Source organism: Macaca nemestrina, chromosome 11 (assembly GCF_043159975.1).
Source record: "Macaca nemestrina isolate mMacNem1 chromosome 11, mMacNem.hap1, whole genome shotgun sequence".
Lineage (NCBI taxonomy): Eukaryota > Metazoa > Chordata > Mammalia > Primates > Cercopithecidae > Macaca > Macaca nemestrina.
Genome location: NC_092135.1, coordinates 124,903,428 through 124,917,972, shown reverse-complemented (window position 1 = coordinate 124,917,972; position 14,545 = coordinate 124,903,428). Strand labels below are relative to the sequence as shown.

Genomic DNA, 14,545 nt, shown 5'->3' with positions numbered 1-14,545 from the left:
GAATAGAAGGGCTAAACTGTATACCCTCCACTTTTAGGGTATTTGTTGTGTTCCTTTAAGTTCAAGAGTAGACACTGCAGTAAATGCTGAAAGTTGGCTTTAGGTCTTCTGTGGCTAATGCCGTATTGAAAATGAAAAACATTTGTAATAGGAAATTAGCCTGCCCTTCGTTCTGTTGATCCTGTTTTCTGGTGGTCATGATTGTGGGTAGAAGAGAGGAGTACAGTTTGCAAATAATGTGATGAGTTGGCAATACAGAAGTTTCCAGCATTTGGAAACATTTTACTCTGACAAACTGATTATCTTGTGAATTTTATCTATGCTCCACAGAATAAGCTTTTCAAAGCATTGATTTTTCTTAATTTGTGTCAATTCATAAGAAATTAATCTGTGCCCTGGTTTCCTATTGATAGGTATTTGTTTATCATGTGTTCGTAGTCTTCTTAATTCTGTTTCCAATATTCGATCCATATCATTCTCTATTTTGTAGAAGAAAAAAAGGTATATGAACACTGAAATGAAGATTTTAGGTGATATGTTATAAAAAGCATTTATTTGATAAGCATTTATTTCAACATTTATTTTCATCATTCACTAGAAGATTTAATTGTGTATGTCAACGTCAACAGTACAAATCTTGTTGTATCAAATGATGTTTTTGGGAGTCAGAATCCCTCAACACTTTAAGCATTTGTATTATAAAGTGCCTCATTGGTAAAATAATGAGAATTTGAAGGAAACAAGCCCAGCAGAACTAAAATTTTGGTTTTAAAGGAGATGAAGAAAGTTTTTCTTACTTGTCATCTTAATTTTTTTAGGTTTCTTTTTATAGAGTAGAATAAATAATGTTTGCTCTGAAGAAAATTGATGTCCAACTAGAATTTTCATTTTTAAAAAGGGCTTTAAAATAAAATTCTCCTATGTGTTGGATGCATTTAAAAAAAAAAACAAAACTCTACAACCTTCTATCCTTAACCTTTTTTGGGAAAATAAAATATTCTGGAATAATCATATAATCCTATTTCTAATAATTCTGGAGTAACAATAGACCATGCTTTGCACCGTACCAGGAAAATTCTACAATGCATATTTGAGATGTTTGTGTTGGTGTTTAAAGTGAGGCACCAAATGCTACCTGGCACATTTACATCCTGATTTCTGCTTGCTTGCCTGTGCCCTGTTGAGTCCAAAGATGTTATTCCATAGTTATCTGAAACAGACAGAAGTCAGACCTGTGAGTGGCAAACGGCTTCTGCTCCGAATGAGTATGTGTGTGCAAACATTATTTTCCTCACTTCCTCAGCAATTGCTGTCTTTGCTCTTTTTCCTCATTTCTCAGGTAAAACCTGAGACTCGGTGAAAGGAATAGAGGTGTGATGAGGGGTGTGCGCTGTTGAAACATCTCGGCTTGTTTAAAATTTTTCATTGTGTTAGAGGACAACACTTGTGAAGCACTGAGCTCAGGAGTTCGACTTGTTGGAAGCCTTTCTGCTTTACCTGTAGTCCAGTAACCTTTTCTGCCTGCCCTTTCTCTTGCATCGCCTCTTAGTTCTGGCCTGCTCGTTTTCTAGTACTATCCCCTGCCATCCCTTTGTTTCCACCTCTTATTTCATGTTCCTGACAATGTCCTTTTTTTCTTTTGCTCCTTTTCAGAATTTCGCAGTACTTGTGGCCCCCTCTCTGCAGAGAGTAAATTGAGAGCCCAAGAAGCAGGGCAAAAAGAGCCTCTCAGACTCGGTCATAGCAGCCCCGCCACCTTTACCCGGCATCAAATTTGTCTTTTAGTTTTGAAACTGCAGCTGACAAAGACACAGACCCCAGCCATGCCTTTTGGGTTCAGTTTTTTGTTTTTGTCATTCTTTGTTATGCCCTCCCCCTTTAAAAGACCAAAAGAAAAAAAAAAAAAAAAAAAAAAAAAAACAGAAAAAGACTCTTTCCATTTCTTTTTCATTCTGTTTCCTTTTATGTGATGTCAAGGATTCCGTACCTCCAAGGTTGCCTCCCCTCCCTCCCTTTTCCCCAGCCGTGTGGCCTTTTTGGCTGGCGCAAACTCTCTCAGCCCTGGCACTTTCCCTTTTCCGGGTCACCTCCGCTTCCTGCATTCCTTCTCCTCCCTCCTCCGAGCCCCCTTTCGCCCGGGGTGGGGGAACCTGCAGAGCCAGGCCGCCCTCGGGTCTCCCGCCCCCGCCCGTCTCGGGTCATCCCGGGCGGCCGGGCCCGTTCCCGGGCCGCGTGGTCGGCGCTGGTTGGCGAGGCCCCGCCCTCGGGCACAGCCGCGCGGCTCCGGGTCCCGGGCGGGCGGGGGAGCTGGGCGCTGATTGGCCCCCACCACAGCCAATCAGCGTGTGAAACGGCTGAGCCGCAGCGGGCGCGGGGCGGGGCTTTCCGCAGGTCCCCTGGAGGTGGTAGCGGGCGGGCGGCCCTGGGCTGCTTTCTACCACCCCGCCTGACACCTTTTTCCCACTGGTGCCCGCAGGCTGAACCACAGGCCCCCTCCGTACCGCGCCCGCCGACTGAGGACGTTGTGCCCTCAGCCGTATTCTTGCATTTGGACCAGAATCCTAAGAACGAAAAAGTCCAACCAGCCCACGGACGGGGGCCGGAAACACACACTTCCTCTTATTTTTAATTGAGAAAAATCCAGGCCGTAACCATGTGACGAGCCCCATTTTGTTTCCCTCCTCTCTTTACTACGGTTTACTACGAGGCCACGTTCCTTCGTCTTCCTGTCTCGAGATCCGCGAGCAGGAAGGGAGCCCCGCACGTGGCTGCGGGCCTGCGGGCCGGGTGGGGTTGGTCCGCGATTCCTGCCCGCCCCCCGCCACCAAGGGAGGGAGAGAGACCTGCGAGTGCTGCGGCTGCCGTCGTTTTTGGTCACTGGGGGAGGGGAAGTTCCTTTGGCTTGAAAGTGCCCTAGGCTCCATAGGCTTTACTGCAAAGCACCTGAGCTAGGTAAGAGCTGGGAAAACGCGTCCTCCTGGGCTGTGAGGGAGCTCACAGAGAAATGAAAGACGGGACTGCGGCTTGCAGATCCTGAGAACTCGGTGTGACAAGGGTTTGGGTAGTGTGTTCCTTCAAGGCTTAGAGGAAATGCTGTCGCGTTCTCAGACACAGATTCATTTTTCCATAATTGACAGTCCCAGTGACAGCCCGTCAATTTAGGCTAGGCACATCGATTTTGAAAGCTTGCTAGAGTTGTGTTGTGCACCCTCCAGTAACCAAAATTATGTGAGATATATTACTACATGGGATGGAAAATGTGTTGCGATTTGGCCTTTCTAAAATAAGGAAAATAAGAAAGAGAAGTGCTGTGGGCGTATTTTCTCCTCCTTCCCTCTCAAGCATTTCTCACCAGCCAGCATCCCTCTTGCATCACTGAATCATAAGATCCCAGGGCAGCGCTTTTTCTGAGGGGCCAAGTGAAACATCACAGGTGGAAACGTACCAAGCAGGTGCAAATGCTATGCCCCAAAACTGCTACTGAGCAGTGGGAGAGAGTTTCTCTGTTATTCCAGAAAAGTTTGAGCATCTAATAATTTGCTTAACTTTTGCAATTGTTTAGGTAGCCTTTTATATTTAAAAAAATCCATAAAATGTTGCATATATTGTAGTCATTTCTCTTAGTTTACCCTCAATAAATACTATCTCCAGCATTGCCTTACAAGAAGAGACTTGGGATCCAAAGGGCATGCCACTTTTTTTTTTTTTTTTAAATCAGAATTCCAGGAATATAGCTTTGTGCTATCTTAAATGATGCAATGGAAAAAGCAGTTCTTGGGAGCCAGAGATCTTGGGCTCCAACACAGCCTGTGCCCTTCACCAGCTGAGTGAACTTGGGCAAGTCACTTAATTTCTCTGGACCTATTTCTTCATCAGTAACTTGAGGATTTTGTTCTCAATTATTCTAACCTCTTTTGCAGCTCTAAACATAGGAATGTTGTGGAGAAAATGACTGATACTCTTTAATGGGTCAGTTGCAATGAGGATTCTGAAGAAGAAGTTGTTGACAGGGTCATCATAAAGCATTAGAATAGCCTGTTCTGTCCATTTCTAACCTTTGGATCAGACATTCTTTACGGCCAGACCAGGGCCTGGAAGGAAAACATCGTTTGATTCGGGCCTGACATTAACCTTTCTTGCTTCAAAGGGGCGTTTTCAAGTTTTAACAGACCCCAAGACAAACCCTCCTGACTAACCAGCCTAAGTTTTTGGAACCATCTCTAGAGTGGATTATGCTCCTCTTCCTTCCACCTTTTTAAAAATAAAATGTGTGTGGGAAGGCAAGGCACCTGCTAGCTCCTACATCCTAAGGTCAGCTCTCAGAAACATCCCACCCCTCCCCACAGTATAGATTAAGCTTTAACCAGTGCACACTGCGGAAATTAACACATGCATCCTGTTGGAAATCACCTCTTTTCCAGGGGTGGTGTGTTTGTGGATAATGTTTCGCATTTGTGCCATCAGTGTTCTTCAGTGAGATAACCATTTAAGTGAATAGAAAGGAAATTTGAGAAGCCAATTGGAGACTATAGGAGGTCTTCCAAAATTTTTTGTTTAGCTTTATTTTCCTCGCTTAGGTGTATGAAACAACTCAATATTTCTCTTGCTGGCAAAATTAGTGTTGTCCAGATTTTTTTTGTGCTTTAGGATTTTTGATTAGTTGAGCCAACACTGCTTTTCCAACCCTGTGTTATCTTGGCTGTTGAGTTGCCAGTATATTCAGAAGCTCCTGCCTTTTTTGTCCCTCCATGTGGATTTCACAAGTCATTAAAATAGTCTGTTGCCTCTTAAGAAACTCCATGGACTTATTCTCTTCCAATCCTCTCACTATAATCAGATATGTCTTAGTTGAATAGTATATAAATCGTTCCTTTTATTTTGATGGGTTGCTAATTTAGTATATTGGAACATTTCACGGTTTTAAGGTTTTGTTTTGTTTTAAAGAAAGCCATTTCCTCAATTATTTCCTCATGTTACAAAGTTACTGGAAATTGTATTCAAGGAAAATAGCTTCTTGTGAATCATGCTTGAAGCCAGTTTCACACTAAAGATCCTGTAACTTTTTTTCATACTAGTATTTTTTTGTATGTAAAATAATAGATCCTGCCTCTACCACATTTATAATTATGTAACTGATTTATTCTTTTGTTACCTTATTAGTCCATAACTATGCAGCAGACTTTGAAAGTTCTTTTTAAAATGTTGTTGAAACATGTTCAGAAAGTATAATCATATTGAATTTTAACTTAAAATTACATTTAAATATTAGTATGATATAATTGTATACTAATTTCATAGTATGACGTAGTTACTAAAATTTATTGTAAAGCTTTTTAAGATGATAGATTAGTAAGTATCATCTATTTGCTTCTATTTTCGTCTTACACCTTGGAAATGGTAGTATCTCTCCCATTCTTAATTCACTGAAAAAGGGAGAAGATGGATTAGATAAGTATAAGGTACTGTCATGTGTGATAAAAGGAACACTTTTCATTTTAATAGTAGTCTTGCAGCAGGCTCTGCTATAATCTATTTGTTGAAATAAATTTGGTTGGATAAATGTTATTTGTGCTTATTCAGTGAGTCAGTGATCTTCAAATAATAGAGCTTTGAAAAAGATGTGTTTATGTTGAAAAGGCTTTTTGACCCTTTTTCTGTATTTTCCATTGATAATGGCAGTAGAGTTGAACACATAGGTCAGACTGTGATTCTAGTTGCAGTTATCTTAAAGCAGAATGGAGATTTTGTGGTTTTATTACTCTACCAGGAATGTTTTATTGAGTAAGCTGAGTTGGATTGCATTCATTGTATTCCTTTTACCATCCCAAGTTTTTTAAATATTGAATATTACATATGTATCCTTGCACTCCGCTTTTATTGTTGACCAAAGAATACTTTGATAGGTGTTCTCTGATCCTCCCTGACATATTTAGGTCATGTTGCTGAACAGTATCATTTAATCTTGAGAAGTTTTCTCACGTTTGTTGAAATGATCAAAGAGACTTTTTTTTTTTTTTTTTCCAAATATATGTAATGTGGCAAACAAATTATGTTTTGCACAGAAAGTCGTGATTTTACTTTTAGGAAGGATATGATCTAAGTGAGCTAGCAAAATATTAAAAGCCATTTATAAACATTTAGCAGTTAGTTAAAGGCCACTGGAATATTCAGTAATTGCTCTGTAGTCAACTATAATTTATCTAATCTTCTTCAATCGTCATGTCCCTATTCACTTCAAAATTATTTGGAGGGCTCTATGGATATGAAAAATAATTATATTTACCCTTGAGTTTTAGGGGTTGTGGGAACAATCAGAAGATCGGAAGATCTTTAATTGTCTTTAATACTATTCAAGCCCATCACCCATTTCTCAAGCCTAACATAAATTATCTGCTTTTGGTCAAATAGGCCCTAAGCCATTTTTTGTTGTTTTTCCCCTCTCCTGCCTTTTACTCAGTAAGCACTATTGAGCACCTATCATGTTCCATGTAGTACACCTTTTAGTGAAAGGGGATGAAGGTAGATTCATGGAAATGGAGGGAAAAAATGGTACTGAGAGGAGATCACCAAAGTAGTTACCAAATTTCTTTGACAGAAGTTATCCGGGAGAAACAAATCAAGATTCAGATTGTGTAGTTCACAAAAGTTGGCATTTTTCATAAACCTAATGGGCAAAAGTGCCCATCTACCTTAAAGGTTTGTGTTTTTCTAAATCTTTCTAACCATGGCTTCCTGTCTGACAATACCAGCAGCATACTAAATAATCAGGAAGGCTGTTGAAACTCTCATTTGGAAGAATGGCCCGTTTTTGGATATTAAGCTTGCAAATGTAATATTGACAAAAAGCAGGAAAAAGATATCTTGGCTTTGGATCTTTAGTCCCAGTGAAAGTAGCCAGAAGAAGAGGCATCCAACTGTTAAATGAAGAGGGGTTGAATGTGGACTTGTTATGGGCTGCCAGTGTTAGGAAACGTGGGGTGAAAGTGGGGGCTACAAAAGAAATTTTAAAGTCTTTTCTTGCTATCTTAGCTTTGTTATTCCAGGACTTCTTTCTTTTTTTTCCTTTGGGTGGGTGGTTTTTATTTTTAATAAAGAAAGGCTCCAACACTTTTAACTGTGGTTCCTTGCTTGCTTCTGGCTGGAAGTATAATCACTTTTGAGATTTCTCTCCCTCTGTTTTGATGATATGCAGTCATATTTATTTTTAAGTTTGTGGTAGTCTCTTACAGAAACATTTTTAAAAAGCTTCTTTTAAGACTACCAAGTTTTATAATAGCTTGCTGGGTCTCTTCACACTATTTTTTCTCTATATTTTTGTATAGGTGATACATGTACATGCTATAAGTTTCAAGTGGTTTTTTTTCTTTTTTAACGTAGAGAGTGAAACATAGAACTTCCTCCCACCTTTGTCCCCAGTTTCTCATAGGCCGCCATCACTGCTGGGTTTTGTTTATCTTTCCAGAGATAGACTGCTTATAAATTTTGAAGCTTTGTAACAGAAAGTTGGTTAAATGCCCAACTGCTCCAAGTCTTCTATGGAAGAATATGCTCAGATCCCAAATTTCAGCACTTAAAGGGGCACAGCAGATAATACACCTCGTACAACAGACTTACTTGTTTTTTGTTTGTTTGTTTGTTATTCTTAAAGGGAAAAAAAGGACACACTACTTTCCATGTCTCTTTTCAATCCTCAGGTTCAAAAATTTCTAGAGATTAATCAGTCTATCATAACAGTGAAAGGGGAAAATATAGGTTAAAAAATGATCTGGTGGCTGGGCGCGGTGGCTCACGCCTGTAATCCCAGCACTTTGGGAGGCCAAGACGGGCGGATCACGAGGTCAGGAGATCGAGACCATCCTGACTAACACGGTGAAACCCCGTCTCTACTAAAAATACAAAAATTAGCCGGGCGCAGTAGCGGGCGCCTGTAGTCCCAGCTACACGGGAGGCTGAGGCAGGAGAATGGCGTGAACCCGGGAGGCGGAGCTTGCAGTGAGTGGAGATCGGGCCACTGCACTCCAGCCTGGGCGACAGAGCAAGACAACGTCTCAAAAAAAAAAAAAAAAAAAAAGAAAAAAGATCTGGTTTTTCAAGTTGGAAATGTGCAAATTAAGACACGTGTCTTATTTATTTGTTTATTTTTGTTTGCTTTTTGAGATGGAGTCTCACTCTGTCACTCAGGCTGGAGTGCAGTGACACAATCTTGGCTCACTGTAACCTTTGCCTCCCAGGTTCAAGCCATTCTCTAGCATCAGCCTCCTGAGTCGCTGGGATTACAGGCATGCGCCACCACACCTGGCTAATTTTTGTATTTTTAGTAGAGACGGGGTTTCACCATGTTGGCCAAGCTGGTCTTGAACTCCTGACCTCAAGTGATCTACCCGCCTTGGCCTCCCAAAGTGCCGGGATTATAGGTGTGGGCCACCACACCTGGCCAGAAAAGTTTTAAGTTTTTAAACATCACCAATTTAAATCTTTATTACTTTATTTTCTTTTCCTGTTCACTTTCATGGTACTTAGGCATTCATTCCCCCAAGACTGAGTGAATAACTAGTTCTTAATAATAGTGTAATGGGATTAAGTATTAAGGTTAAGGATCTTTTTGAAGACTTTCTGGATACCAATGTCTCATATTTTTCAGTGCTCAAAAGAATTAATGCTTTTTATTGGAATAGTCTTTCAACATTTCAAATTCTGGGAGCAATTTGTTTTATCCATAGGACTACATACAACTAATTAATGAAATTTATTTATACTAGCAATGTCCTCTCACTTATTTTCTCCAAAGTTATTAATACTGGACAGGAATGGAATTTAGAGAATCTACCCTGTCTCCTAAGGAAGGTGTGTATTGCTGAGATAATTTCTATTTTGAAGCAAAGAGGAGCTTCTGTAATGGTCAAAAACGTTATGACTGATACCCTGCTATTCTTGCTAATTGTGGTCCAGGAAGACAATGAATAGAATGGGGTAGCTCTTGTTACAAAATAGAAACTTTCGAGAATGTGGTAACAGATAACATTTGAATTAGAGGCTGGGCACGGTGGCTCACGCCTATAATCCCAGCACTTTGGGAGGCCGAGGTGGGTGGATCACCTGAGGTTAGGAGTTGGAGACCAGCCTGACCATCATGGTGAAACCCCGTCTCTACTAAAAATACAAAAATTAGCTGCACGTGCTGGCAGGTGCCTGTAATCCCAGCTACTCGGGAGACTGAGGCAGGAGAATCACTTGAACCTCAGAGACAGAGAGCCGAGATCACACCACCGCACTCTAGACTAAAAGACAAGAGCAATACTCAATCTAAAAAAAAAAAAATGAATTAGAATCGTCAGCGTTTGATCGTGTTTTTGGTGACTTACCAATAAGAGTATACTAACAGCAGTAGTATTAGTTTTCTTCCAGATTAAAGTAAGGAGGAATGAAATTCCTCAATATGAAGGAAAGTTTTAAAAAGCTGTTAAAAGAATTTTGTGTCTAGTTTCTCAGGAGTATATATCATTTAGCTTTCAATATGTAACAAACCACAACCAAATAAAGTGCTTTAAAACATTAGTCATTCACTAGGTCACAATTCTGTGTGTTGGTAATTTAGGCTGAGTTGAGCGGGGCTGTTCTTCTGCTTGTCTCATCAGGCTAAACGCATGTGGTTCAGTCAGTTGGAGGACTGACTGGCTGGTTGTCTAGGATTCTCTTCCTAACATATCTAGTGGATGATAATGGCTGTCACTTGGTGCTTGCTATTGACTGGTCCACGTGTCCGCAGCAGCCTGACCCAGTCCTCATGTGGTATTGAACCGGTTCCCAGCAGCAAGGGCAGGGAAGCAATGAATGCATAAGTACTTTTCAAGCTTCTGCTTACATCACATTTGCTACTATCCCATTGCCTAAAGCAAGTCACATAGCCACATCCAGTATCAAGGGGATAAAATAGATACTATTAGAAAATCCGTATTTTCTGACTTACTATGATACCATAGTATACTAAATGCAGTTATTTTGTTGTCATTAGTAAATGTTTATCAACTGCATTTGAACATTTAGAATCAAATTATTCTTAGATGTTTATAGTGAACAGTTCTACTTTGGGGTGAAATAGCGATTTCCTTCATACTAATTTTTTTGGAAAACATGAACACTTATGTTCCCTTAGATAAATATTCATTGAGTTTATTCTGTGAGCCGGGCAGTGGAGACTGAAATAGATGTGTCCCTGCCTTTGTGGCACTTTATGGGGGCAAAGAATAGACAAGTAAATAAATAAATATGCTACTGCAAAATGTGGCATGAGGAAGAGGAAGGGCAGAGTGTTATGAAGTAGAATAATGGGCACTACTGTAAATGTAGGGGCAGGAAATGATTTCAGAAAATACTTAATGTACTTCTGTTATTCAGGTTTGTAAAGGAGAAACACATATTTTTATATTACATGCTCTGTGGGCCAAGTGCAGATTCAGGTCTTGATGGCATCTTTTTAAGAGTTAGATCTCCTTAAGAATACCTCTTATTAGATGAGTGAAGGCTGAAAGCTCACCTCTAAGTGAAACATTGAAAAATGACTATTGAGGTTTCTAGTAGTAGACGCGGTTGTCTCTATTTTTAGTGCCATTGGTGGCTGGTGAAAATATACTATTTGTTCCAGATGTCTAACATGAGCTAGGTTAGAGGATTATACTTTTGTTTCGTTTTGTTTCGTTTTAGGACAGAGTCTCACTATGTTGCCCAGGCTGGAGCGCAGTGGTGCGATCTTGGCTCGCTGTAGCCTCCGCCTCCTGGGTTCCAGCGATTCTCCTACCTCAGCACCTGAGTAGATGGGATTACAGGGGTGCGCCACCACACCAGGCTAATTTTTGTATTTTTAGTAGAGACAGGGTTTCACCATGTTGGCCAGGCTGGCCATGTACTCCTGACCTCAAGTGATCTGCGCACCTTGGCCTCCCAAAATGCTGGAGTTACAGGCATGAGCCACAGCACCCAACCAAGGATTACACTTTGTAACAGTCCTCAGGTGGCTCACATAGGACTTGAAAACGAATATGGTACTGGAAGGGAACCCAGAGCCAGGGGATATCTTCCCACTGTCCCTTCACCAATGGCTGACTGCTTGTTCCCGCTTATACAACAAGCTGAGCCACATGAGAACTGGTGCAGGGCGCTGGACATTTTGTGGGGAGAGGTGGATAGCAAGGGCCTAAATGGAGTCAGAGACTTTGAAATGGTTTGAAAGGGCTTTTGCTGCCTGAGCAAAAATCTAGATTTGGGTAACACAGAGTTGCTGATTATTGGAAGGCAAATGCAAATGGTTTGCCGTATCCCACTCAAAGCAAAGGCAGTACTTTAGTTAACTCTTCACCCAGCTCTCCCATCAGCTACTATTTACATTTCTCTTTTACCAGAATCTCAAATACCTTAAATGTTCCTGAGGTTACAGAACAAAACAAAACAAGACACTGTATAAAATATGTCATGGAGGGGAGCCAAGAGGGAGAAACTGAAAGTTTAATGTGGTGGTATTTATATTGTTATCTTGGCAGCTCCAGTCCACCCCACTAACCCACCCCTTACTAGCTCCCTCTGCCCCGCTTCCCAATTCCAGCATACTCTTTGAACCACAGCTAAACAATAACTTCCTTTCAAAGCGAATCCCATTCCTTCTGGTTAGGTTAAGGAATATTAATATTACATTTTTAAAAGAATGAGTAATAAATTAATTTCTAAAAATATTTTATTTCCACTTGTAGAGTACCCTGGAAGTTACCAAGAGTATAATTAAAACTACCTTTTTCCCAAACGTGTGTGTGTGTGCGTGCGTGCGTGCGTGCGTGTGTGTGTGTATTGAGGGGTGAGGAGGAGGACTAGGGAGTGGAAACTGCAGTCCAATAAAAAAGGTTACATTCCTAAAACTTGGTCTTTAAAAATATTTTGCAGCCTGAGCCTTTAGTCCCCCACAAGTCCCTACAAAGGCCGACCTTCAGAAAGTGTGCAGGCTTGTTGTTTTCTTGGGCCTTTGAACTGGGTGAAAAATGTGTCTCAAGATGGGGAAATGAATGGCTGGTGCTTTAGCCTCCAGCTTGAAGCTCGCTGGAGGAATGTTATTGTGTCTTCAAAGCCTGCTTCCCACCACGCCGTATTAGTTAGATGGGCTCATGGAAAACGTCTTTGCATTATCAAGTACACAACAAAAACCCATACCACCCAATTCGATCTAATTCACTGGCTCCTTTTAGGTGGGTTTTTAATTAATGTGTCTCTTCTCTATGAATAGAGCCTCATTCCACGGCTCCCTCCCTAGCCTGACTCGTAGGATTTACTGTTACTCACCAGTTTAGGAAACTTCAGCATTTTTCTTTTCTTTTCCTTTTTTGTGGATGGGAAATACTATTTTAAAAAATAGTGGCGGAAGGTATTTAGGAACAACTCTCTTAGCTAAGAAGAGTTCTGAATGGATTTCCAGCAAAAGTAAGTAAAATTGCATTTGCAATGTAAAATCAGTGCGTTTAAATGCATTGACCAAAGAAAATGCCGAAATCTTTTATTAGCTGGGGTCAAGTGTACCTACCACCCTACCTCTCTTTTTAGTTCAGAAAATTGACCCCTTCCTGAAGGATGATGGAAGCGGTAACACCGCCTGTCTTTGCTCCAGTTACTGGTTTTATGGCACTCCTTCCTACTAAAAATTGTGAGCTATTTGAGAGTAGGCTCACTCTTCATTTCATGACTCCATTATCCAAGTTGGTGCTCACAAAACACTTGACACATGGAAAACGTATTTATCAACAGTTCAGGGAAGAGTCTTGGATCAAGGGAGAGGGTGACTTTAGAAAAGTTTCAAACAAGAACAATAATGTGGATATTTTTTGAGTACCTCAAACCGTTCCAGTTGTCAAATATTTTAAAAATTCAGATTTAACAATATCAGATATATTAAAAACAGTCAATCAAAATTACAAGAGTTTTTGTAATGTGGTATGACTGGATATAAAAACTTGGATAAAATTAATTGCAACTTTCTATGTATCTTAAATCTTGGACACTTCCTTCATTCCCCCAAACCATTCCTTTGAAGATTGACAGGAACTTTGCTTTGTTTTGACAAGATTTATTTTTGTGCTTCCAACAGTAGCTCATCAGCTTTTATTCTACTAATATAGTTCTTCTGATGTTAATTGTAGCTTACTGATCTAGGTCATAGTGTAGCATCTTCACTGAGGTTTCAGATATCAAAAGCAATGAGAAAATTATTTGAAAAATAGCATTATATCACAGCTACCTCTAATTTTATTTTATTTTATTTATTTATTTGAGATGGAATCTCGCACTATTGCCTGGGCTAGAGTACAGTGGCGCGATCTCAGCTCACTGCAACCTCCGCTTCCCGGGTTCAAGTGATTCTCCTGCCTCAGCCTCCCGAGTAGCTGGGATTATAGGCGCCTGGCACCACGCCCAGCTAATTTTTTGTATTTTTAGTAGAGACAGGGTTTCACCATGTTGGCCAGGCTGTTCTCAAACTTCTGACTTCGTGATTCACCTGCCTTAGCCTCCCAAAGTGCTGAGATTACAGGCATGAGCCACCACGCCCAGCCGCTACCTCTATTTTTAAACAGAGGCCAGTTAGAAAGTTTATGATTCATAGATTTCCCTCTTGATGTGTCCCATTGCTCCTCCTTTTTCTTCCTCTTGGGAATATTGTTGCTAATTAGTCCCTCTACTAAAATATGGATAAGGTTTAGGAAAAGGAATTATATTTAAATGAGTCCATTTTGCCAGTGTAGCCCTTGGTAGCTCCTCTGCTAAAATGTTACCTTGGTCTGGAAAATTGAACCTAATTGCTTTGAGACTTTTCCCCTGCATTCCCTGACTTTTATTTCCACACTTCATTGAGGCTGAACTGGTGTGATGACCAAAATAATGGAATGTGTATTCTAAACTGGTGTGCCAGCTATTGTAGCAATTGTTTTTAACTATTGTTGGACATTTGAAGTATTGAGCTAAAACTTAGGATCCAAGCACTTTTATAATACTTATAGCAGAACATTTGCCACATTTGGGTATGAAACCCACACCTCCACAAGATCTGTAATATAAATTAGTTCTGTTTTATTTTAAATAAGACTTCAATTTTATTGGCTCTTCACAGTAATTTAACATTTTTGCTGCTTTCTAAAACTTGAAGATGTGTGTTCTTATAGGTATGTGTCTGGTATTGAGCTAGGCTCTTTCTCTTTTCACCAGCGTGGCTGAATAGATTTGAATGCTCAGTGGAATGAGTCTGGCATTTGGTAGATACTGTTTGTTGTATGTAAGTAATGAATGAATGTTGGACCATAGGGTTTTAAAGCACAATATGGGAAATATACCAGCACCTCATTTGTCTGTAGATCAGAATCATACTCTATTCAGGAAAACAAAGTTTTTATTAACTACATTAGTACTGCTAACACTTGGTGGGTATTGAATATTTTCTTAGATTTTTCCATTCATTGCAGAAGTAAGCTGTTGTAATTGATGAACCTGAAATTTAACAGAAATCATAACCGGTCATGAA

The 14,545-nt window shown here is 40.3% G+C and overlaps 1 protein-coding gene across 2 annotated transcripts in view; it reads left to right on the top strand.

Annotated features, from left to right (window-relative positions):
- The window catches only part of LOC105473988 (insulin receptor substrate 1), a 62,337-nt gene that overhangs the window by 4,824 nt on the left and 42,968 nt on the right, over positions 1-14,545 (top strand). The window contains exon 2 of one of the 2 annotated variants that reach the window (XM_011728315.3): positions 1,654-1,904. The exons of the other annotated variant lie outside the window; for it this stretch is intronic. The gene's annotated coding sequence lies outside the window, so the exon portion shown is untranslated. Of the gene's footprint in view, positions 1-1,653; positions 1,905-14,545 lie in introns of those variants that run through there. 2 annotated transcript variants of the gene reach the window in all.